The 23,848-nt window shown below is 49.4% G+C and overlaps 1 protein-coding gene across 13 annotated transcripts in view; it reads right to left on the bottom strand.

Moving 5' to 3' along the window:
* Nucleotides 1-19,929, bottom strand: part of KTN1 (kinectin 1) — a 74,662-nt gene extending 54,733 nt beyond the window's left edge. For 7 of the 13 annotated variants that reach the window (XM_040066889.2, XM_040066879.2, XM_040066886.2 and 4 more), the window contains exon 1: nucleotides 19,847-19,929. The gene's annotated coding sequence lies outside the window, so the exon portion shown is untranslated. Of the gene's footprint in view, nucleotides 1-921; nucleotides 1,060-19,846 lie in introns of those variants that run through there. The other 6 variants (XM_040066881.2, XM_058420885.1, XM_058420886.1 and 3 more) reach the window with 1 other exon arrangement.
* Between the last annotated feature and the right edge of the window lie 3,919 nt (nucleotides 19,930-23,848).

The raw sequence follows: 23,848 nt of genomic DNA, 5'->3' as shown, positions 1-23,848 counted from the left end.
GTCCCCCTCCTGCTCATCAGGGCAAAGCCAAACACGAGCCACATGGATCCTCCCACCCCAAACACCGATCAGAGGAAGGTAGAGCTGATCTCTGAACTCCATACACAAATCCAGTTCTTCACATGGAAGTACGGTTTAAAAAAAAAAAAAAAAACCAACCTAAACCTAAATAAAAACCTCAGGGTGTAACTAGAATTGATTTAGCACACAGGAACAGCAAGCAGAAGCTCTGCTCTGATGGCCATACACTAATTTCTCATCCCAGCCCAGCAAGGGTATTTAAAACTCACTCAAGGAGGATCCCACTGCTGCTGGCTCTATGCAGAATGGCAAAACAACATCCATCACACCACCCCCTGTCAAAACATCTTTATAAAGTGGCATCCTTGCCATGGGGTAAATTGGCAGTGTTTTGGCTCACACACAGCTTCCAATTGTCCTCTGACAATCCACAATTACTAAAACAGTTCCATCATTTCCATTTATTTTTCTGTATTACACTGAAAAGCCATCTAGGAAAAAACAGAACCAACCTATGGGGTGGGGGGAAATTCTATGCCATGCAGAAAGAAACGGGATGAAGAAACTCATTCTATTAAAGCAGAAAAAAGCAAAAAAGCATTGACACACCTTCACCAACCAGCTTAACTGCTCCAGTTAGCTTTACCATCCTGGTTAGGAGACACAAAAAAAAAAAAGGGCATTTCTCCCCCAGAAGTGCTGCAATGGGACTTTTATCACTTACAGCTCCTTCAGAGAACTCTCCAGGGTGGCTGCACCAGCTCCTCACCCACCCAAACCCACAGTCCCAGGCAAGGCACTCCCAGCAGCAATCACACTGCATTCCCCCTCCCTACTGCCTACAGAGGCACAGCAACTTTAGCTACATTTAAATTTCGAAGTGTTTGGTTAAATACTCACCTTTCATTCGTATTTGATATTCAACCTGCTCTTGATCACGTTTCTTAAGAGTCCAGCACCCGTGCCAGGCTCCCCCCTTGCAGATGTGCTCCCGTCTCACCCAGAAATTCCAGACCTCACAACATCCCTTTAGTCATTCTGAAAAAGGGGAACAAGCTGCATCTGTCCCAGGCCGTGCACAGACCCACTTACTGTTCCCATCCCGCCTTTAACAAAAGAATTGCACTTTTGTTCCCTAAGCAGAGCCCGTGCCACAGAAAAATAACTATTTCTGAACTCCAGTGGGCTATTACTGCCTGCACCTGACTCCTCCTGCCAGTCCACGCTGCCCCGGATTTTCTAACCCATCCTCTCTCTACCTTTTTGAATTTAAATCTCAAGTTTCAGCCTGCGCAGATTCCACATTTCACAGGATATTCATTCAGTTTAGGTCCAGGGGATTAACTTACTTGAGAAGATAGAAATAAATTATAGCTCCATCTGGCTAATGAGTCACTCACAGCTTAGCCCCAGCATACGAGAGGCACAGCTCCTATAAATGCTTGGGTCCCAAAATGCGCATAATCTTCAGGGATTTGTGCCTCTTTGAAAAACTAACCCTAAAGTGGGGAAATACAGGTACCAAGGTGCCTTTTTTGAAATACTAAGCAGTTTAAGAGACACCACATATGATTTAGCCAAGGCAACAGCTCCTTTACTTGGGATATTTGCCTGGGATTTTCTCAAGCTGGCAAGGAGACTCGCATCCAACAGTCACCAGGAACACAGCAAGAAGTCTCAGGGCAGTATCTGGATTCAATAAATTCCTCAAAGAGATAACACTATTTTTGTTCTCCCTAATCTGCACGCAGTTTGGAACACGCTCCGTATCAGCCAGCTGCAAAGAGGATCCTCTTGAAAACAGCTTCACTCCCAAGCTCATCCTCCCCCAGAGCTTTTCCAGACATGATGCCCGGCAACTTGGGCAACTAAACCCAGATCTGCCACAGGCAAGGTATGAAATTAAACAAGAAGTTCAGCCACTCCATGCCTATCCCACATTCATACAGCAAGAGCAACCAGCTCTCTGTGACTTGTTTGTGAGTATTACCTGACTAAAGCACTGCTGGGCTCAAGCTCTAGGAAAGGGGCCGCCAGAGAAACCTCAGGGTAGTTCATTTATCATGAATGATGTTAAATGAACCCAGGATGGGTTTTCCATGCCCCAAGACAAGGCACAAAAGACAGCAGAGCTGCTGCGATGTGACACGGAAGAGCTGTGGGAGCAGGCAGGGATTTTAGCCCATCAAACTTGCTTGAGTTCAGTAACACCAGGCTAACTTCAGCAGGTGAGCCACACTGGGAAGGAAGGAGCCCCTGCAGTGCTCAGCCTTCCCAAAAACAGCCAGCCCAGAGAACACCCAGCAAGGAGCTGACTGCACCCGAGCAGTTTTTTCACAGGAGAATTAAGGTATTGCACATAAACCTCACCTGACACCTACGTAAAGAAAAGGCACAGCTTCCAGTAAGATCACACACAGTCTTCTCACGGGTCACTTTTAAAATGGCACAGCTTAAAGTCATGCATGAGACACTCCAGAAAAGCTGAAATGGACCTGTGAGTTTTGATCCCAGTGGCAAATCAGAAAATTACGGGAGAAAGTCACAGACTGTTCTGAGTTGGAAGGGACCCACAAGGATCAGAGTCCAACTCCTGGCACTGCACACACACCCCAACAATCCCACCCTGTCCCTGAGAGTGTTGTCCAAACACTCCTGGAGCTCTGGCAGCCTTGGAGCTGTGCCCATTCCCTGGGGAGCCTGGGCAGTGCCCAGCACCCTCTGGGGGAGGAACCTTTCTTAATATCGAATGTAAACCTGCCCTGACACAGCTCCAGCTGTTCCCTCAGGTCCTGCTGCTGGTCACCAGGGAGAAGAGATCAGCATCTGCACCTCCACTTCCCCTGGTAGGAAGCTGCAGACCAGGATGAAGCCTGTCCTCAGCTCATCCCCTCCAGGCTGAACAAGCCAGGTGACCTTGGCCATTCCTCTCATGGCTTCTCCTCCAGACCCTTCACCACTTCCATGGCCCTTGGGTACTCTCCAATTCCTTTATAACCTTCTTGCATTGTGGCATCCAAACTGCACACATTACTCAGGGTAAAAAATTTAACCAACCTATTTGTATTCTTTTTAAAAGAATATAGCTTTAGTTTTATATCTGTATTTCCATGCTCTGTTTATACCAATCCTCCCAAAACCAAGATTGGGGCGGGGGGAAGCATAATAAACAGCATTTCAAGCTCTGAATTTTTCATTTCAATACTTGCCCTGACAGCATGATTTGTGCAGGCACAGGAGAAAGCTGTAGACACTCTAAAACACCAACTGAGCCGTTCAGGTGTTAAAACCACTCTTCTCAGGAAGGAGACCTGTTCAAGGGAAGCTCAACAGTGCTTTACACCCCCTCCAAGGTGCTGACAGCAAGAGCAGAGCAAAACTCGTCAATAAACCTTGCTCTCCCACTTTATTTCACTGATACAATTAAGCCATTTTGCAGAGCACGAGCTCGGTGCTTCAAATACCCTCTAGGTAAATATTTTCCATTCCAAACATGCCGCTGTTTGTACCATCTGCTGGGCTCTGTCTGCTCTCAGTCGCTTGATGTTAGTTAACACAGACAAGCTCTTTATTAAATTCCAGAAAGAGTAGCTTCGTCTCAACAAAAGCCTTTACCTTTCAGAAGAGGTGTTTTTTTTTAAATATGGCTTCAGAGCCAACACCTGACAAAGTGCAGCAGCGGGGAGCACCCAGGAACCTCCCGCGTGAGGTTCCACCACAGCCCGGCTGTTCGGGCAAGTTCCTGCAAGATAAGGCAGGGTAGGGATTCACCAGGCAGCAGCTGACGCCCTGAAACCACCTGAGCCGTAGGATAAAGCCCAGCACTGGAATTAGCATCAGTGAAAGTGGAGCGAGCAGCCTCGCGTTTAGCCGGGGATAAAGGCGCGCGCACGCACCTGCCGTCGGCACGGGAAAACCGCGTTCCTGCAGCTCGCACAAACAGCCCGAAACTGCACAGACCCCGTCACAGCAGCACCCCACTGGGCTCAGCAACGCGTGGGCACCAAGGCACTGATACCAGCAATAGTGTGCCAGCAGGGCCAGGGATTGTCCCCTGTGCTGGGCACTGCTGCAGCACCTCCAGTCCTAGGGGCAGTTTTGGGCCCCTCGTAAAAATAAAGATATTGAGGAGCTGGAGCTTGTGCAGAAAAGGGAACAGAGGTGGGGAAGGGTTTGGAGCACCTGGGACAGCTGAGAGGGTTACACCTGGAGAAAAGGAGGCAGGAGGACCTTCTCACACTCCACAACTCCCTGCCAGGAGGGTGCAGCCAGGTGGGCTCAGGCTCTGCTCCCACAGAACAAGGGATAGGACAAGAGGAAACAGCCTCAAGTTGCACCAGAGGAGGTTTAAATTGTATATTAAGGAAAATTTCTTCACTGAAAGGGTGGTCAAGCACTGGCACAGGCTGCCAAGGGCAGTGGTGAAGTCCCCATCCCTGGAGGGATTTAAGAACCAGGTAGATGTGGCACTTGGGGACATGGGTTAGTGATGGGACTTGGCAGTGCTGAGGGAATGGTTAGACTTGATCTTACAACCTAAATGAGTCTATACTGTTCAGCACAGGAAAGTCTTAGGGAACCAAAACATCTCTTGCGGTATTTGTGAGAGGATGTTAGTTGTGATAAAAGCCAGTGTGCGTCAGGACAGCAGAAACTGTCCTTGGCTCCATCAGACTCCAGAAACTGCACGTTTCCCCTTTAAATCACGGGCAGCTAACACACACACACACCTATTACCTCCAGAGTCAGAAGACAACAAATTATCTTTACACTGCCTTTTTCCAAAGGGCCTGTAAAGAATCAAAGGTTTCTTTCTTCCAGCAGGAATTACTCAGCAGGTCTGCATCTTCCAAGGAGTCCCTGAGGCTTCCCCAGCTCCTTCCTTCACGCATTCGTGTACAGACATGCTCTGCCCACACCAGCATGAACTATTTGAGAGGCTTTTAAACACCCAAGCAGCCAGCTCAGGTTTTTGGGTAAGTATTTTCCCCTTTCCCAGCTCTCCACCAGATCAGACATTTGCTCTTCAATCACCACCTGCTTCCATGCGCAGGGAACTGGGAAGCGATACTGCTCGAAATAGGAAGGCATAAAAAAAAAAGATCACAGAATTTTCTCAAAATAATACTACAAATAAGAGCCTAATCTAGCAGACTTATGGCCAAAGCTGAGTTGAGGTTCCCAGTCTGAGCAGCAGTTCCATATGTCGTGTAGTTTTCGAGCGTCGAGGGATCTCCTGCAGCATGAGCCCATCCAAAAGCACAAGCCGGGGTACAGATTGGAGCCAGGACTCTTAGGTCAGACAGGCAAAAAGCATTAAACACACACAGCCACACCTGAAATCTGCTTCTGCCCAGCACCTGGACAGGAGGGAGGGAGCAGGCCACACCTGGTTTTATTCTAATCAGCTGCCTGGGAAGTTCACAGGGGTTTGTACAATCTGGGTTGCTGTGACACTCCACGGCAGCTCAGCTTTACCACACACAAAGCCATTTAGGCAGCTTTAAAGCCGCTGTGCACCTCAACAAAGGCCTTAAGACAGCTGTTGTGGTCTGATGTATAAATAGACATTCACAGTATAATCTTCACCTTGGACCCGCAAAAAGCCTCAGGGAGCAGCTAGCAGTCCCTAAAAAGCCAGGGCAGGTACAATACAGGTCTGAGCCCAGCTGTGTTTGCTCACTCCAACACAGCTTCATCCCTTTCTGACGCAGGAAGGAGTTGCATTAGCGTATGTCCACTCTGCACCTACCCCTGCCATGCCCTATTACTTTAACTCAATTAAAAAAGGCCTGCAGCACCCATGGGAATGATGCAGTTGAGCACCCTCTGCTCACAAACGAGACAGAGCCCCAGCTTCCAAGGAAAACAAAAAATTAAGATCATCTCCTAAGAAATTTAGGGCTGCTACATCCTTTTCATCTGCTTACATCCAGTTCCAGGTGTGGAAGGAAATTTTTGGCTGGGAGGGTGGTGAGGCCCTGGCACTGGTTGCTCAGAGGAGCTGTGGCTGCTCCACTCCTGAAATGCTCAAATACAGTTTGGATGGGGCTTAGAGCAGCCTGGTCTAGTGGAAGGTGTCCATGCCCAAGGCCTGGGGTAGAAACAAGATGTTTTTTTAAGGTCCCTTCCAAACCCAGATCATTCCATGATTCTGTAACAGAGGAAAGCAGTACTCAAATTCCTCTCATACCTTCACAGCAATCTGCAAAGAGAAAACAGCTGGAATGCAACATTTTCCCTTTCCCAGTGTATATAGCAAATATCACTATATAAATATACATTCCTGTACTATGAATTCTTGTTAATATTTTAAAAAATAATTGTAAAATAAGAGGAGACAGAAACAAAAGAAGCAAAGCCCTTTGGTCCAGCTTTTTTTCTTTTTGGCCATAGCAGATTCTGTGAAAGTATGAATGGCATCCGAGTCCTGGGAGGCTAATGTTCATTCAAAAAAAAAAAAAAAAAACCCCAGGTTTTTATATGCAAAGACCCAAAGAAAAACACTGAGTGTATTACCTGTCTGTGCATCCCAGGAGAGGTGAAATCCCCTTCCTGCAAGCTTTGCACATCCCCAGCAGCAGAGTTTTCCCTCAGGCTGCGTGGCAGCAGCAGCCCTGCTGCCCAAGCCTCACCTCCGCGGGCAGGCACAAGCTGTCCTCCGTCTGAATCCAGGGCACAGCAGACGCCCTCGGCGCCAGAGCGACAGGAAAACCACGACAGATTGCTAAAGAGGATGGCATGTTGTTTATGGGTTGTGTTTCTAAAGTTTGGACATAACTGAGAGGAGATCAGTCTTCATTTATTGCTCGATTCTCCGGATTTCTACTCAGCTTCACCCTTAACTATACTCGCCAGGCAGCTTTTTCGCTTATTCATTTCAATTCCTCCACACACACACAAGAGAGTTTTAAACCTACCCCTTGCTCTGCAGCTCTCCAGACCACCTTGGTGCTAAAAAGCTTTTCTCCCAAATTTCTCACTAAGGCAGGCACAGCAACAGAGAAGCAAAAAAAATATCCAGCCTTCAAGGGCCAGCGAGTCGCTCAGAGCAACTTTAGCAGGTCCCCGTAAGTTGGATTTATTAACCTTTGTACCCCCACACCCCGAGAGCGCAGAGGCTGCCAGAACCACCCCAAACTGAGCCGTGCACAGCCCAACAGCGTCACGCTGCTGCTTTCACCCAGCTTCCACCCACACTGAAGGAGGTCTCACAGGAGCTCAGGGAAGGAGGAACGTGACGGCACAGGAGGAAGACAAGGAACCTCAAAATAAGCGAATCTGGAAAAAAATTTTATAGCAATGTATCAACCGAAGGTCTTCCTGCAAGAATATATTGAATTCATGGTAAGAATATTAATCTTGTTCGTATTAGAATGTCTTTCCACTACAAAAATAAATCACACAAAGATATTCTTAGTCTGAACAGCATGAAAGTGACTTTATCCGGACTTATTTTTGAACGTATATTGGAGGGATGAGAACAGAACTCTTCTGCCAACAAAGACAGGTATTAACCAAGAGAATCTATTCAGCTTCAGACTTCTTAACCAGACAAGATTTTACTCAAGTGTGCACTCGCTGTCCTTTACCCTGTTGCGAAAGGAACAAAAGAGGAGGAAATGACTAATCAAAGCAGCAGCACATTAATATCTTTTGGTATGTGGAAAGGGAAAATTGTAGCTGGTATTTTTAACGTTCCCAACAGGAGAATGCAGGGCCATGCATACGCCAGCCACCACGGAGGCTCAGCAGCTCCCGGGAGGGGAAAATAAAATAAAAAAATAAAAAAACAAAACCCAAGGAAAAAAGTCAAGTTGCATCCCAAAGAGGAGTTCTGTATTTTCCATTTTTTCAGCATGAGCTCTGCTGGAATGAGAGCCTGGAATGGAGGCAGGGCTGGGGCCAGCAGCAAGGCCTGAGTGATAACAGGTGCACTTTGCCTGAACTGTAGGGAAAACCCAGCCTGGAGAGGTGCTCTGGAGGGAAAAGGTGAGAGTTTCTTGGAGCACTGCCACCAGCAAACACTCCTGTAAATCCCATTGCCACCCTGCTCTCCTGGGTGCCCTCATCCACAAGCTGATAAGAGACAGGGCAAGAAAAGTGTCCAAGTCCCAGGTGACATCCAGCAAGTCACAGCTCACCCACGTGCCACCCATCCCACACCATCCCAAGCTTAATTCCCCCACAAAGCTCCCCAGTCCCTGCAGGAGTGAAACACAGCACCTTCACATCTTTCCTTGCAGTTACTTTGCCACTGAACCCACACGAGCCAAGCCACTGATGTCCCAGTTCAACTGGATTTAACAACTGGTTTTTAATCCCATGCTCTCCTGCTCCATGGGGAGTTCTTTGGGGCAGCCATGGTAACAGGGATGCTTAGAGCAACAGGGCAGGAGTTCGACTACTGTGATAAACCCAAAATTGGAGCTTCCAAACCCCTTCCTAAAAGGGATCAAAACCAATCAATCCAGCAACAGCCTGGCACGGTCATCTGTGCAGTGGGATGGCACAGCACAAAAGCTCTGCTTGCTCAGGAAGAGGAGCTGGACTGCTGCCTGTCTGTCCAGCTCCAATTGTTCCCACACTCCATAATTAAGGGCTACAATTCACCCTTTTTGCAATGCCAAACCCCAAAAGGCTCGTAACGAAACCATTCTGAACACTGAACGGGAGCTACTGCTGAACCGACTGTAATGGTTCAGATTTCCTCCCCTTGCTCCAACACTGTGGGATGCAAGGAGACACAGAGAAACTAATATTTAATGTTCCTGCAGAGGGATTTGTGCTCAGCCTCCCCGTAGCACAGCCAGAAGCTTAAACAGGTCTGGTATCGCAAAATGACAACCCCAGTCATTCCAGTAATAAGATTTTCCCATTATTTCTGTTCAGCGTGCTGTTGCACACAGCTATACAAAGAGGTTGGATCACTGACAAAAAAAAAAAAAAAAGCTTTGTTAACCTCTCAGTGACTCGACAATCCTATTGTTGAACAGCAATGGACAAAAGAGAAGCCAGCAGCAGATGGACACTCTCGTCTATCCAAATTCCTAGAGGAAAATGAAACTGAGCTGCGCTGGAAACAGGCTGCAAGGCAGAGGAGAGTTGTTAGCTCAGAAGGAAATCAAAACTTCAGTGATTGTGAATCATATCAGATCTAGATGCTTTCATGTGGTTTCTTCTAACTACCTGGAGTCTCAAGACATTATTTATCACACACATTATGTCTCAGCAGTTGAGTGATTTCAGTTGTCTCCAAAGAGAAAACCTGCGATTGCTGCATCAAAATTACTGTCACTGTGGCACAGATGTAGCTAAATGAGAGCATCAGAAGGCAGCAAGTGAAACAAGATTGCTGTACCCCATCATCAGACTGAGTCTTGATAATTCCTCAGCTGCAAACGGAGAGGAATCAACAGGGAAGATCTTTCTTCTTTGTCACCACACACAGTACAATAGAAGAAGGGAGGGGGAAGTATCCATCAGTTAAACAACCACAGTACAGAGTGATAATAAATTTTAAAATGTACCAGGAGTTTAAAACTCAGGGGTACGCAGTTAGTTTCTCAACCCCAAGATTTTAAAAGGGCAGCTTCAATTTAGAATGGATGACTGGAGGAAAGGAGACTAAACAGAGAAGGCAAAGTTCCTGTAAGCTGACAGAGGCATCATAAGTGAAATTATCACCAACACGTACAACTACTAGAATTTAGGGAGTACAAAGCTGGAATTGCCTCCTCCTCAGCCTACGCAGCCTGGTAAGCACTGCATCAGGTCTATTTTTACTTTTAATACTCTACACCACAGCCGTGGGTCAGAGAGACACAAAAACACTGGAAAATCCGAACAGCCAGGCCTGAGCAGGCATTACTGGCTACCCTCCCTTCCTCCGTGCACGAACAGCCCCGCTGCCCTGAATTGCACCCAAGGAACAGGACCCTGCCCAGCTTCCTCTGCTCCCACCTTGCAGGGAGGGGCTGAAGCCAGAGGACAATGCTGGCGTGGGAACAACTGGGCAGCAATGGGCCATGGCTGCATTTTGGCTGCAAGTCGGGAAAACACTCTCAAATCCTCAATCCAACAAGGTGCTCGGTGCTCTGATGGTCAATCTGTGTTTTATCTCAGTCTTTTGCTGGTAGCAATCACTGAGTTTTAATCCACAGTCACATTAGGAACGACACCTCCAAAGAGGGTTGGACTTCATCTCAACTGTGCATTAAATTTAAAATCATTTGCCAGATTAAAGCATTGTTCACACTCCACTTACAAACCCTCTGAACACAGGGAATGTTTAGAGGTATGCTCAGGACTGAATCTGGACCACAGAGGGTTCTGCTGGTGATGGGGCTTCCTACAGCACTGATGTTATGACTTTCTGCTCCAGCAGGAATTTGCTCCAGCTGAAGGCTGAACAAACTTCCACCACAGCAGATATGAGTTAGTTCAACTGCTCCATAGCAAAGCTGTCCTTCAACATCTATCCTAAAGCACGTTATCATACAGGCATAAAGACAGCACTTCTATATCCAAGCCAGATCCCTCATGTTGTAGAATATGGTGCTGTTAATACTGTTAGAAATAAAGTTTCAAAATGGTTTAGGAACAAAAGAGGCTTTAGAAGCAATCCCTGCAGCACTGGCACCATACAACTCACACCAGTGCACTTCAAAGTATAAATTGCATCATGAGCTGGGAACTTCTAACTCTATTTAAAAGCACAACACGAAGTTTGAGAAATTGCTGCTGAACTGGGGTCATTTCCCTGCTGAGGCAGGTGAAGCGTTAAGGCCTTTCTCCACTCTCCTTTGAGACAGTGCACATATCTCACTTATCGAGGGCAGCACTAAGAGCTCACCTCATCATCCATCCAAAACACCTCCTGCACTACAACAAGAATTCCACCGGCTACAGCTCCACTGAGAAGCCATCCTTTCAGCTTCCACAAGATGTGCCCCTGAACAGCAGCACCACACATTCCTCCCCACAAGGCTTCTTTTCACCTTGTTAACCTCTCTGAGCTTCACTGACCAGCCTGCTGAAGGCACTCACAGCTGAAGGAATGATACACAGCTGGTGTCATCTCCTGGTGTCATCACCCGCATCCTTTAGGCTCTGGCAGGCAGCTTAAGGAGGTCACATGTTCTCGGGAATCAGTGCAGTGTTTCAGCAGCCCCTGAGGCAATATGTGCCTCTTAACACACCCAGAGGAGGGGACCAGACTCCCCTCCAGCAGCAGGGAAAAGGCTCCAGCTCCTCCACAGACTTGCTTAATGCTTGAATCACACCTGAGCCACATGGTGAAGGAGCTTTCTTCTACCACCTTCCTCATGCAGCTGTCGATGCCCCAGGTGAGTGATGCTGAGGGTTGCTCCTGCTCCTCTGAGCAGCAGCAGCCCAGGGGATGCTGCAACGCTCCTCACTGGTCCCAGATCCACAGTGTAGCTCACTGCATAACCCCACATCCAGTGCAATTCTGAGAGCTGGGCAACACCACACGAGAGCTCTGTGAAAGGTGTGTTCAAAGCACAGCTCTAAAGGTTTCCTGGTTCTTTCCACTTGTGACCTTAAGGACCAAGACTGCAGGAGTCTCCTAAAGAAACTGGCAACAGTGAAATGCATATTTGAAGAGTTTTGAGTTCAAGTCAAGAGCCCAACATCCCAGAGCTCTGCCCCCAGAACAGCCTAACACAAGCACACATACCCACCCCAATGTGCTCAGCGCTGATCTGAACTCAAGAACATGCCAGGTTGTTAAAAAGGCCTAAAAATGCTCAGCAACAGAAATGCAGAGTAATTGAGGTCATTTCTCTCACGCTTCTCTGCGTTCCCATTCCCTTTGCTTTGCTGTCCCACAATCTGCTCCTCCTTTGGCGTGCAAGAATTGAACAAACACTTCATTGCAACCACGCAGATCTAAACTTATTTGCCTCCAACTTAAGTTACATCTCAAACTATTACTCCAGTAGCCTGTAATGCCAAGCAGGGATTAAAAGAATCTACTTAGAAATAGGTACACCAGACCTGAAGCCAAGAAATTCTTCTTTTGGCACACAAACAGCATAGGAAAAGAGGTAGAAACTTGGAGATGGGGGGGGGGGGGGGTGTGCAAAAAAGGCAGGATTGTAATGGAAACATCTGATCAAGAATTTTCACAAGCCTTTAAAACTTCTGAAACTCAATCCCTTCGCCAGCACTTCTCACATGCCTCAGACTGCAGACCATGTTATGCAAGTTCTAATTGTGCCTCCACAGCCCTCCCTCCCACCCACGGGCTCTGCACCCCAGCAAATCCCTGTGTGGAAGTACACTGAGGCAGAGAAGAACCCTCCCACACCTGGCCTGGGGTGCTGCCACCTGTGCAAAGAAAGCCAGGCCTTCTTGGGCATCTTGAACCAGGCTCTTACCTCTTACAAGCTGCTAAAACTCCCTCTGGTTTTACATACACAAACCAAGCTGTAAAAAGGTTCACTAAATTTAGCATGCAACCCAATCCTAGAGGTAGTGTAGCACAGGCTGAAGATATGGAAGTGACCTTAGGTGAAGGCAACAAGGAAAAACTGTCAGTACTCCCACTGAGCTGCTATGGGAATGCCCAGAGAACCCAATAAAATCCTAACAAAACCTCCATAAATCCTCCAGGCAGCTTGGTGCTTCCCAAGGCTTTGAGATGCCACCTCCGCCTCTCTTCTGGACAATGCTGCTCATGGTCCACGCTGGGGACAGGGCTGGGAGGAACCTTCTTAGCACACTTCAGGGCAAACAATTCTCCATGAGCTTGGAGATGGCAAAGCTCGATGGACCTCCACCACCACTGCTGTAAACACAAAACCAGGCAGCATGAAGAGAAAAAGCAGCACAGTCCTTTGTCCTTCCATCACAGCTGGAGCCACACGTGGTGCCAAGAGGTGTTGAACCAAGCAAAGGTCAGTAGGTGTAACAGGAGATACAGCATCGACCTGTAAACTCCATTTTCTGCCAGGTGCCAGCACCACACCCCCTGAGACCTGCAAACACCGCCTGCTCCAAGGACAGGACACAGAGCCTCCCTGGAGAACAGCAAGCTAGAGGAGGCAAAAGAGTTCCCACCTAGTCCTGGGGGAAAGGGCCCTTCCTGGCACAGCACCCTAAATTCCAATCACTTCCCAGACCTGGAAATGCCCTGTAGAAGCTCCAGTGGCTATGAGCTGCTGTAGCCATGGTGATGCTCTCAGGTACACCTGGAGCTGAAGCAGAGAGGAGCAGCAGAGATGCTGCAACCGGTTTCAAGTATCTGTCTTTCGGTCCTCACACAGAATTAAAGGCAATGCCTACATGAAAGCCAAGTTGGGATGCCAACTTGCAACATTAAGTGACAACTTAAGAGGGCAAAGCAGCACTAAACACCAAAGCAGCCTTTCAAACCAGTTTGGGAGGCAAGAAACAACATCACTTTCTGGGGCCAGGCCTGGCCTCCCACCCACACCAGAGAAGAGACCCTGAAAGGAAGAGAAACGTGGGAACAGTTGTGGCTGCTGCAGGGTTGCTGCAGTTTTGTGTTGTAACACAGAACAGTTTGGGTAGGAAGGGACCTCAAAGATCATCACATTCCAAGCCCCCACCATGGAGCAACGATCCCAGGCTGCTCCAAGCCCCGTCCAACCTGGCCTCGGACACTTCCAGCCACAGCTTCTCTGGGCAACCTGTGCCAGGGCCTCCCCACCCTCAGAGGTAACAATTCCTTCCTAATAGCTAATCTAAATCTCTCCTCCCTTTGTTTAAACCCATTCCCTCTTGTCCTGTCACTATCTGACAATGCTGCTCACCCACCAGCTGACTGCCAGAGGTTCAGGTCACAGATGGGACCGAGAAAAAGGCACCACCAGCCACTCTGCCAGTCACCTCCTGGGATCTTCACCTGCAGGTGCTTGGCCTCTGCTTTCCCTTCTGAAAAATGGGCAGGTAAGTGCCACACCAGAGCCTGGCAGCAGCACAGGGCAGGTGTCTGGTGGAGAAACACCCATGGGAGCCAAATGCAAGACATCAGCTTAAACACTCCTGCCACGCAGCACTTCCCACCCAAGGCCTGGGAACCAATCACTTCCTCCAATAAACTGGACTTTTTAATTTGGTGACATCAAGTGTAGACTTTCCAACTTAAAACCCCACAGCAAATTGGCTGGGAAAGAAAAGTAGTCACAGCCAGTGGTCAGATCAAACCAGTAATAATTAAAATGAGGAGCTGACTGATATTATAGGCTCTCTTATGAGTCAGTCATGATCCGGTCCAATCCTGGCAAGCTCCCTGAAGAGCTACACCTTGTGCAATAGCTTAGTCATCATCTTCCTTGACAGCTACGCACTTACAAACAGATTTTGAGTCCACTCACATTTTCCCATGAAAATTTTCCCCTCTGCCCTACTACAGGCAGGACAGAGCAGAGCGGTGCCAGCCTAGGAGCAGGCAGCTTGTCCCTTGCAGGGGAGGAGATAAAGCTTTTATCTCCCAGACTCAACAACTTCCTTCCTGTGTGGTTAGCAGGAGGACAAAAGACACCTTTTCACACCACAGACAGGAACGAGATGTACTGAAATTTGTCACAACCCTGAAATACAATACCCTACTTATCATTTTCAGTCCCTATAGGAAAGTGTAAAACAGAATTAAGCCAGCATTTCTTCTACAAGGAACTTGCAGGGTGGGATTTGGAAGCAAAAGAATAAGGAGCCTAAAATAACTCGGGTTGAGTTTATATTGCTCTGGCAGCTAAGCAAAAGTTGGTAACACTGGACTGAGGAACTTCCCCTCTGCAGGATGAGAGCTGGATTGTTTTTGGAAGCACCACAAATCACGGGCATAAATACACCAGGCTTTAAGAGCCTTTGACACCCACGTAATTCTGAACTCCAGCTTGCTTTTCCCTGGGTCATTCAACACATGCTTGGCAAGCTGGACACCAGACAGGCAGGCTGAGAAGGTCACCTATTCAATTAATAGGTGTAATCCCAAAATCAGAACTTGTGTTTTGCTGGATAACATCAACACACCTCTTCCAAGAGAGGAAGAGCCTTCCCTGATGATCCACTAGTCATTCAACTGCAACTTGAAGGAAAACAGGAGCTTTGCTGTTTCCTCAACCTCACAGCATAAAAGGGCTTAAAGATGCTTCCTGCAGCAGGGGAGCTGTGATGCAGCAGCTCCAGCAGAGCAGTGATTTGCAGGATTGCCTGGCTGCCAGCAGATCCAGACAGGGAAGCCAGGCAGAGGGATCAGCCAGAAGGAAGACTGTCCAATGGAAAAAGAGAAAAAAAGCCCTGCAAGAAGAGCTGCTCCCCGTGTTTCACAACTGCTGAAAATCCTGCACACCTGAGAGCAACCACAGCAAAGAGCTGTAAATGCAAGCAGAGGACAACGCTGTTTATAATAGGGATTATTAGTGCAATAAAATGAGTAGCTTGTCCACGTGAATGATTTACAGACACTTTCTCCGAGTTACAATGCAGCCCCAGTGATGCAAAAGCAAAGATGAGCTTTCATTTGAAACAGAAAAAAAATGCTATTCCTCTAAATAAATCTTCATGGGAAGAAAAGGGGAAGAAGCTACTTTTGCTTCTCTTCAGTAACAGCAATTCAGAGCTGCGGATTTGGGTAGGCAGGGTGGGCCACAAAACACTCACATAAACAGAACATTGCAGAAAGAAGGAGGAGAGCTGCAAAGAAATAATTCTCTTGATCACCCCACAAACCTTACAGCTCCTGCCCCACACACATTCCACAGCAAAACTCCAGGCTTGAAGCACCCAAACTACTTTTCTGCAACACACAGTGGCAAGGAGGTAACGCTCTTTATTTATGTTAGTACAGTTAGAGACTGTTTCCAGAGTTTTCATGTAACAGATACCATTCCTCTTTTTCCATTTTCTACAGTTTCTAAGAGACTTAAGAAAAACCTCCTCACCTCTAGTTAAATTGGAAGCATTAAAAAGGATCATGAGATTTGCACTCTTTAGCACCTCAGATTATGAGAGTTTCCACTGCCATGACTTCCCCTTCCAGCTCCTCACCAAGCTTCGATTAAAGAATCTTCACATTTGGGTGGACTTTGGTATTTCTCATACTGAGACACCAGAGCATCCAGCCTGACGAGATGGCCAAGGCAGAGGAATTTATGCACTCCCAGGAGATCTCTGTTGAATTCTGCTGTGTGGAGAGATCCTGCACCAAGCCTGCCCTCTGCCCAGGACCTATATTTAGGGACCGAGCTGACCCGACAGTGCCCCCGTAAGCTCATTTATCGAGATTCACTTATTCATTCTAATATAATCTAATTAGATGCAGCAGTCCTGTGCACAGGCATGGCAGTGACCAGGAGAGGACAAGCTCAAACACAGGGAAGCCAGCCCAGGTGCAACTTAATTCTCACACAGAGGGAAAAAAAAAAACCCTTGCAGAGGAATGGCAGGAAATGCAGATGCCTGTGCACGATCTTGGAGCAGCACCTGCATCCACTCTGCTTCTTCCCTCCACCAGGGAAAAAACAATTCCTCAACTGGAAGCAGCAGAGTCCAGATCAATGCACGGTGCTTATCCATGAAAGGGCTCCTGCTCTGAAATCACTGGAAATCGGGGGGGAAAAAAAAAAAAAAAAAGCAGGAATCAGTCTCTAAGGCAGTGCCCACGCCAGCAGGCACAGATGCGTTCCCAAACTGCAGACCACAGGCATCAGCCTGGAGAACGTGCCAAAGAGTCCACACTGTAAGAAAATACTTTAAAGGCTCCATTCTGGCAAGAAATTGGAAGTTTTCAAAGCTCCCAAGTACCCTCTCTCCTACCACCAGCTGTAGTTCAGGCATGCGAACAGGAAGAAGCTTTTACATTTCTAAAAGCATAAATAAATACTTTTTTTTTTTTTTTAAAGTCCCCATGTGTTTTATTCGCTTGGACATCTTGTATAACGATGAGAGAAGAAGCAGATTCCTAGGAGTCATGGGCTGGTAATTCTCCCAATTTATCATCTCCATAGTTTATGCACAGTCATTAATAAGAAGTGATTTGTCTGGGACAGATTTAGCCCAGCAACTCCCTGTCTCATTAGCCAGAAACAATCACACAAGGAATGTCAAAAAGTTTGTGAGCTTAGTGCAGCAATCAGCCCCCTCCAAAATATTCCTACTTTTAAAAATAGCCCAATCCTGCTGCTTTGCCAATGCAGAGCAGGAAGTTTAAGAGCTAAACACAGATGCATAAAATTCCCTTTATATGAAAGAGCTTCTGATGGGTAAAGGCAAAAGGTTTACACTGACAAGCAAATCCTGAGAATATCAATAAGAGAACAACTCAAGGAGACTTAAAGACTTCGACTCGTTTAACCTACGAAAACAAGGGGTCAAGAGGGGATCCAATTGCTCTAATTACATCAGGGAGGGAAAACAATCATTTAAACCAAGTGGAAACACTAGAACCAAAAACAAATGACACAAACAGGGCCATGAACACCGTGAGGATGGAAATTCAGCAACTGCTCGAGACTTCAAGGAGGTTCTCCAACAGCTCTCCCACGGAGATGGAGAAAGAATAAACGGATCAAGTTCCACCTTGGAAGTAGCTGTGTTATGAAAGGCATCCACAGCACGGACGGGTGCTAAATACAGGGAAACTAAACTTGATTTGGGTTGCTGCCACAGCTTTTTGGAGTGAAGAGTGGCATGAAGAATTACCTCCTCCTGCCACTCTGCCTTCTGCTTCCTCCCCATCCCTCCGGGACAGCACAGGGGCCATTCACACTATTTACACAGGCACGTCACTGGGGCATGACCAGGGAACTAAACTTGGGAGCTGAAGCCTGACAGAGTCAATGGTGAGAGGTGGCAGCAGCAGGGGAAGGGATTAGGAGCAACCAAGTTTGATGCTTAAAATAAAACACACGTCCTGTCCCCTGTGTCCTCACGCTTTAGGTTCTTGGGTGTAGCTTAAACATAGATCCGGCCATTACCTCTGAAATTCACAGGGAACTCCAGTTCCTGAGATTTTTTTTTTTAAGCCCTGGGTTTACAGCACCCAGGGTCAAGAATGATTAGACATTTTTGAGCCATAACCACCAAATCTCCATCAGCAAGAGCAAATGACGCAAACGAAAGCTGTTACAGAGCTAACCAAGCAACACCACAGCTTTAGCCAGGCTTGAGCAAGTCTTTCCCTTTTCTTCAAGGGAAAGTAGTCATCAGGTCTGTGACAGGGCTTTTGTCACAGGGGGGATAAAGGATAAAGTTAAAATCTCATTGCGTCCTTCAGATCCTACAGCTGCTATTTCTGAGAGCAGAAAGCATCTTCTGGAGAGCAGCTAGAAAAGGGGGGTGGAAAGAAAAAGAACTACCAAAAAAGAGATTTGGTAATAACTCTACCAGAGAATTAGTGTTTGACTCCAATCCCCAACTTTTCGCTGCTGCAGTTACACACAAAAGTTATTTTAATCACAGTATGCAGAAAGCAGCATCAGCATATGAGGCAAGAGAAAAAATATGTGGTAAAGCGAGTTGCATGGCCTGTTCATGGGCAGAAATTACAGCACAGTTACAGGCAAGAGGTCCACAAGGCAGAGAAACACTTCCAGCCCAAACCAAACAGGAGGATGATAGTGATCCACCGAGAAAAAAAAGCAAGAAAAAACATCTGAAAGGAGGTGGAATGCAGGAACTGAATCCCTTCTCAACTTTTGCAGCAACCAGTTCGGACTGCCCAGCAAGAGATTTTTGCCTTGTCATAGGTAAAGAGATGTCAAATAGAATAGTTATGTCACCTAAATACCATTTGTGTTGGTGGACAGAGGCAGGAACAGAAACACTAAAGGAACGTGGTTGGGGGGGGGGGGGGGGGGGGGGCAGAATTTTAATCAGGAAAGAGCTACAGCAGGGTATCAGCTCAGCTCCTCTTCCACAAAGAGGGAAATGATATCTGAGGTTTTCGAACAGTGACCTCAAAATACACAGCACAGCCTCAGTGGAGGTGTTGGGGAATAAAGGTTATAAAATGACAAACCTAAAGCACACGGGTGGATGCACATCACTAGAGAGCAGAACTTATCACTGTCTAATGCGGTGACTAAAGATGCTATGTTATTCTTAATAACCACCTACTCAATTAAAATACTCCATCAATTGAAGGCAGCCGGCTACAAAAGGTGCAGCTTTGCCACCTTAACTCCTCTTTCCTTCTCCGTAACTCGCAGGCTGGAAGAAGGGAGTCAGCTTTGAGTAGAGCAGAGGCGATGGGGGCACGAACACCTCCAGGATTAACACAGCCCGTACCGAGGCTGTACCAAAGGGCACGGGCAATCCCAGAAACGAAACACCACAGCCACCACCACCTACGAGGGTGGGAAGCAGCATTTGCGAGCGCTTGACACCAGCACAGGCACCCAAGGCGGCCCAGATCGCGGTAATGAAGCGCAATGCTCATTAAAGCTCGCACGGCCACCCGGGCTCTGCAGCAGCCGCCTCTGGCCAAACCTCACCCGGAGCTCCCACAGCCCCGGGGAACGCTCCCAAATCGCATTCCGGGCGTCAATTCTCGCCCGGCCGCCCCTCCGCGGGCGGTTCAACGCGGCGGGCTCCGGGAGCGCCGCGGACACGGCGTGTTCGCCCCGCTTCGCCCGGCTCCGGAGCGATGCGCTCGGGAAGCGCCGGAGCCCCAGGGGAGCGCCCCCGGCCCCACGGCAGCGGCCTCTCCCCGGCGTGGGGCCGCGCCCGCTCCCCCCTCCCCCGGCCGGGCCGCGGCCCCGGGCCCGCCGCGGCCTGGGCCCGCCGCCCCTCGCCGGGAGGGCCCGGCCTCGCTGCGACCCGCGAGACTCACCGAGACGGCGGCGGGCAGGGCAGGGCCGTGCCGGGCCGGGGCTGCGGGGACGGAGCGGGAGCGGCCGGTGCTGCGCGGCGCGGGCGGCAGGAAGGGGAGGAGGCGGCCCCGCACGTCCGCCGCGCCTGCGGCCGCCCCCCCGCGCGTTAAAGGCACCGGCACCGCCCCGGCCGGGAGCCCCCGGCACCGCTCGGCCCTGCCCCGGCACCGAGCCCGGCCGCGGAGGAGCCCCGGCAGCGGGGAGAGCCCGCCCGGCTGTGCCACGTGTGTGGGTGCATCACCCGGAGCCCGCCCGTGCGCCGGGGGATCGACCCCCGAGCTCCGCACGTGGGGATCCCTCACCTGGGTCCTGAGGTTCACCCACCCGGAGTCTCACCGCTCGGGGATCCCCAGGGATCACCCACCCGGACTCTCCCACCACGTGAGGATCCCCAGGGATCACCATCCAGACTCCCCCCACGTGAGGATCCCCAGAGATCACCCACCCAGACTCTCCCTACACGGGGATCCCAGAAATCACCCACCCGGGCTCCCCTCACACAAGGATTCCCAGGGATCACCCACCCAGACTCTCCCCACACAAGGTTCCCATCACCCCCAAGCTCCCCCATGCTGCAATCCCACACCTGCTCCTGAGGATCACCTACCTAGATTTCCACCAGGCAGGGATGCCCAGGGATCATCCACCCCGGTTTCCCCCAGATGGGAATGCCTGGGGATCTCCCCACCATTCCCACCCATGGACAGGGATCCCCCACCCGAACCTCCCGGAGGTAGGGATCCTCCCACCCAGGTTTCCCACACGCAGGTACATCCACGCCAACCCCACCCAAGCGTGGGAATCACCTCCCGCACGCAGCTCTCCCCAGGGATCTCCCCACCCATGTGTGGGGACCATTCTCCCCAGCCGTGCCCCATGCAGGGATCTCACTGCCCAGACTCACCGGGCACAGGGATCGCCCATCCAGCCCCACCATTCCAGCCAGTTCCCCCCGTTTCCCTCTCCACCCCCTTTCCCGGAGCTGGTGTGGCATCCCAGGGCCACAAGGCAAACAGACAGAGCGCACCCCAAGGCCTCCTCCAGGACATGAAAGAGACCAGACACCTCCCCATGACCAGGAATAGGGCTTGTCCTTCAATTTCCCTTAAATGTCTTTAAACTGCCCGGCAGCCCCGCCTGCAGCGCAGACGGCACAGGGTGACATCCCAGCAGGCTGTGGAGTCTGCAGGGAGGGAGATTAACTGGATCTTTTTCAGCTCTGACTTCTCAGAGCCTCCAAGTTCTTCCGTCTGACGTGGATCCTCCCCAAAGTGCTCACGGGGCAGATTGCTTTCCCCTGCCTGAGCTCAGCGGCTGACCACGGACCTGCGGGTACCCACGGGGATGGAAACTGATGCTCTGTCAATTACTTGGAGCCAGCGAAACAGCCCGGGAAGCCACCGAGGGCACCCGTCCAGCTCTATCGTACTGCCATTAACTCTCAGCTTCCCGAATCCCGAACATGTTGGGGAAAACACCAAAAGAAGCACAGGTTTTAGCTCAGCGGGACGGCAGAGCCAGCGGTGGCTGCGGGGAGGTTCTGGTATCCGCAGGGAGTTGTCCCAGCTCAGAAGGGAGGCTGGCATCACCCCAGGGCTTTGCACGCACCCTCCCGTCATTTCTTCTGACCTCTGGCAATGAGGAGCCTGGTTTGACCTCCAGGCCGTGTTGCTCGGAGCAAGCCAATTGTTTATTTGCCCCACAGCATCTCCGAGAAATCACCCGCTCGATATCAAAGGAGGATCCGCAGGGAGCTGCGGGGAGAGCTCCGCATTCCCCTCCTGGCCAGCCATGCGTGTCACTCAGCTGCAATCCCGCCGCATTCCGAAACTCTCCGGAGCAGACAAAGGCAGCGGCGTGAGGTGGATGCTGGCGGAAGCCGTGCCTTTGCCCGGGAGGTGAAGCGGGCCCGGAGGAGGCGAGGCCTCGCTGGAGGGGCGGCCAGGAGGGTGTGGAGGCGGCCGGACACTTGGGATGTGTGACCGGCCATCAGCTGGCCAGACAGCGTTTTTGCTGCTTCATCCCGGAGCTTCCCTGGCTCAGCACATCCCGGTCGGTCACTCACTGCTGAGAGCAGCACACGATTCAGCCAGAGGCAGCGTCCCCACCCTGCGCTTCCAAGGTGAAAATTTAAGGTCAAATCTTCCTGTATTAACCGTTCCAAGAGTGGTGGTGGCAGGGCTCGGCAGCAGCAGATTCTGCAGATGTTTTTTTTTTTTGCTTTTTGTCCACAGTAGAGTTTTCCAGCTGGCATCAGATGCAAACCAGAGCTTCCCAGGAATGGGATTTGCTGCCTCGCAGAGTGAGGGTGAGGGTCCTGCCAACAGAAGGAGAAAAATGGAGCCACGAGCCTGGGAAGGGCGTTGGAGGGACAGAGCTGCCCCTCCTGCCAGGAGAGGAGCTGCAATGGAAGGGCAGAGAGTGCAAATCCACTACAGCTTCAGAAGGGACAGGCACCGATCTCTGTGCTCTGTGACAGTGACAGGACTGAGGGAACGGCTCGAGCTGTGTCAGGGGAGGTTTGGGTTGGATATCAGGAAAAGGTTTTTCCCCCAGAGGGTGCTGAGCACTGCCCAGGATCCCCAGGGAAGGGTCACAGCCCCAAAGCTGCCAGAGTTCCAGGAGTGTTTGGACAATGCTCTCAGGCACAGGGTGGGATTGTTGGGGTGTCTGTGCAGGGCCAGTAGTCAGACTCATGATCCTCGTGTTTCCCTTTCAACTCAGGATATTCTCTGATTCCATGATTCAGAACTTTCTCCTCTTCCTCCCTCCAGGATTTGGAGTTGATTTCCTCGTTGGATGGTCACTGCTTGCTCTGAAGGACTTCAGCTGAGAACATTCCACTTTCCCCACCAGCTCAGAAATCTCTGGTCCTTCACATCTTACAGATTTGCCACAACATTGCAGCATAAAGGACCTGCAAATGCTTTAAAATCCCATGTCAGATACCATTACCCGAAACTCAAGGCAACAAACTATCTCAGGTGTGTGGATTGGGAGAGCTGGTGGAAAACCTCAGCGGAGAGCCAGCGCTGTGCTGAGCAGCCAGGCAGGCTGAATGTCCCGACTGCAGGGAGGAAATAATGCAAACAGCCACTGAAATCCCACTCATATTAGGCAGCCACTCATGGGGAAAAAGAAAAGGTTTCAAAATGCCGCAGGAGCCCCGAGTCATTAGTTTTGTCAGGAATTTTGCTTTCTCAGATCACAGGGAAAAAGCCCTCAGATGTGTGGGTTCAGAGGAAGCCCGAGAGAAAGGCAAGCTATGCATTGAGCAGGGCTGTAAGTGGTGGGGGCTGATTATTGTTAATTTAGCATTTTATATAAGAATGTGAGAGATCCTTATCAAAGCCTGAAACAAACGCCCTGCATGTTTCAACACCTCACTGACTCCAACTAGAAAAAAAAAACCAAACCAAATGCTGGGGTTTTTTCTCTCCCTTTCTCTTTATTTGCATTAAATTTTTTCATGCTATTTGTAATCGTGAATCCCTGCAATTGACAGGAAGTGGAAATTAATAGATTATATGCACACATGCCAAAAACCCCATTTCAACAGCTGCTAAAGAAGGTCACAAAAATGACTACAATTTTCTTCTCAGAGTAGTCAACTAGGAGTAACTCCATTGTGGAAACTTGAGCTATATGGAAAAAGACGTTTGATCCAATTCAAGTGTAAGGGAATAAAAATAAATCTGTCCTAAGCAGGATCTGTCAGCAGAAATGACACTGGAAACTCTTGCAAGGAGAGTAAAGGCTCATCATAAAAAAAACCCCAACAATCTAAACCATGACATTGTATGTGAGCAGGATGAAAATCCATCAGGCTACTACCAGTCTCCACATAATCCCCACACTATCACAATGTAGATATGCTGTTAATTAAATTGACATGGTCACATTTTGTACTGCTGGAAATCCAGCTAGTTAAGAGAACTGCTCAAAACTGTTTCAGAGCTCAC

This window comes from Hirundo rustica, chromosome 6, assembly GCF_015227805.2.
Source record: "Hirundo rustica isolate bHirRus1 chromosome 6, bHirRus1.pri.v3, whole genome shotgun sequence".
Lineage (NCBI taxonomy): Eukaryota > Metazoa > Chordata > Aves > Passeriformes > Hirundinidae > Hirundo > Hirundo rustica.
The sequence above is the reverse complement of the archived record's forward strand: the minus strand, read 5'-3'. Positions and strand labels throughout refer to the sequence as shown.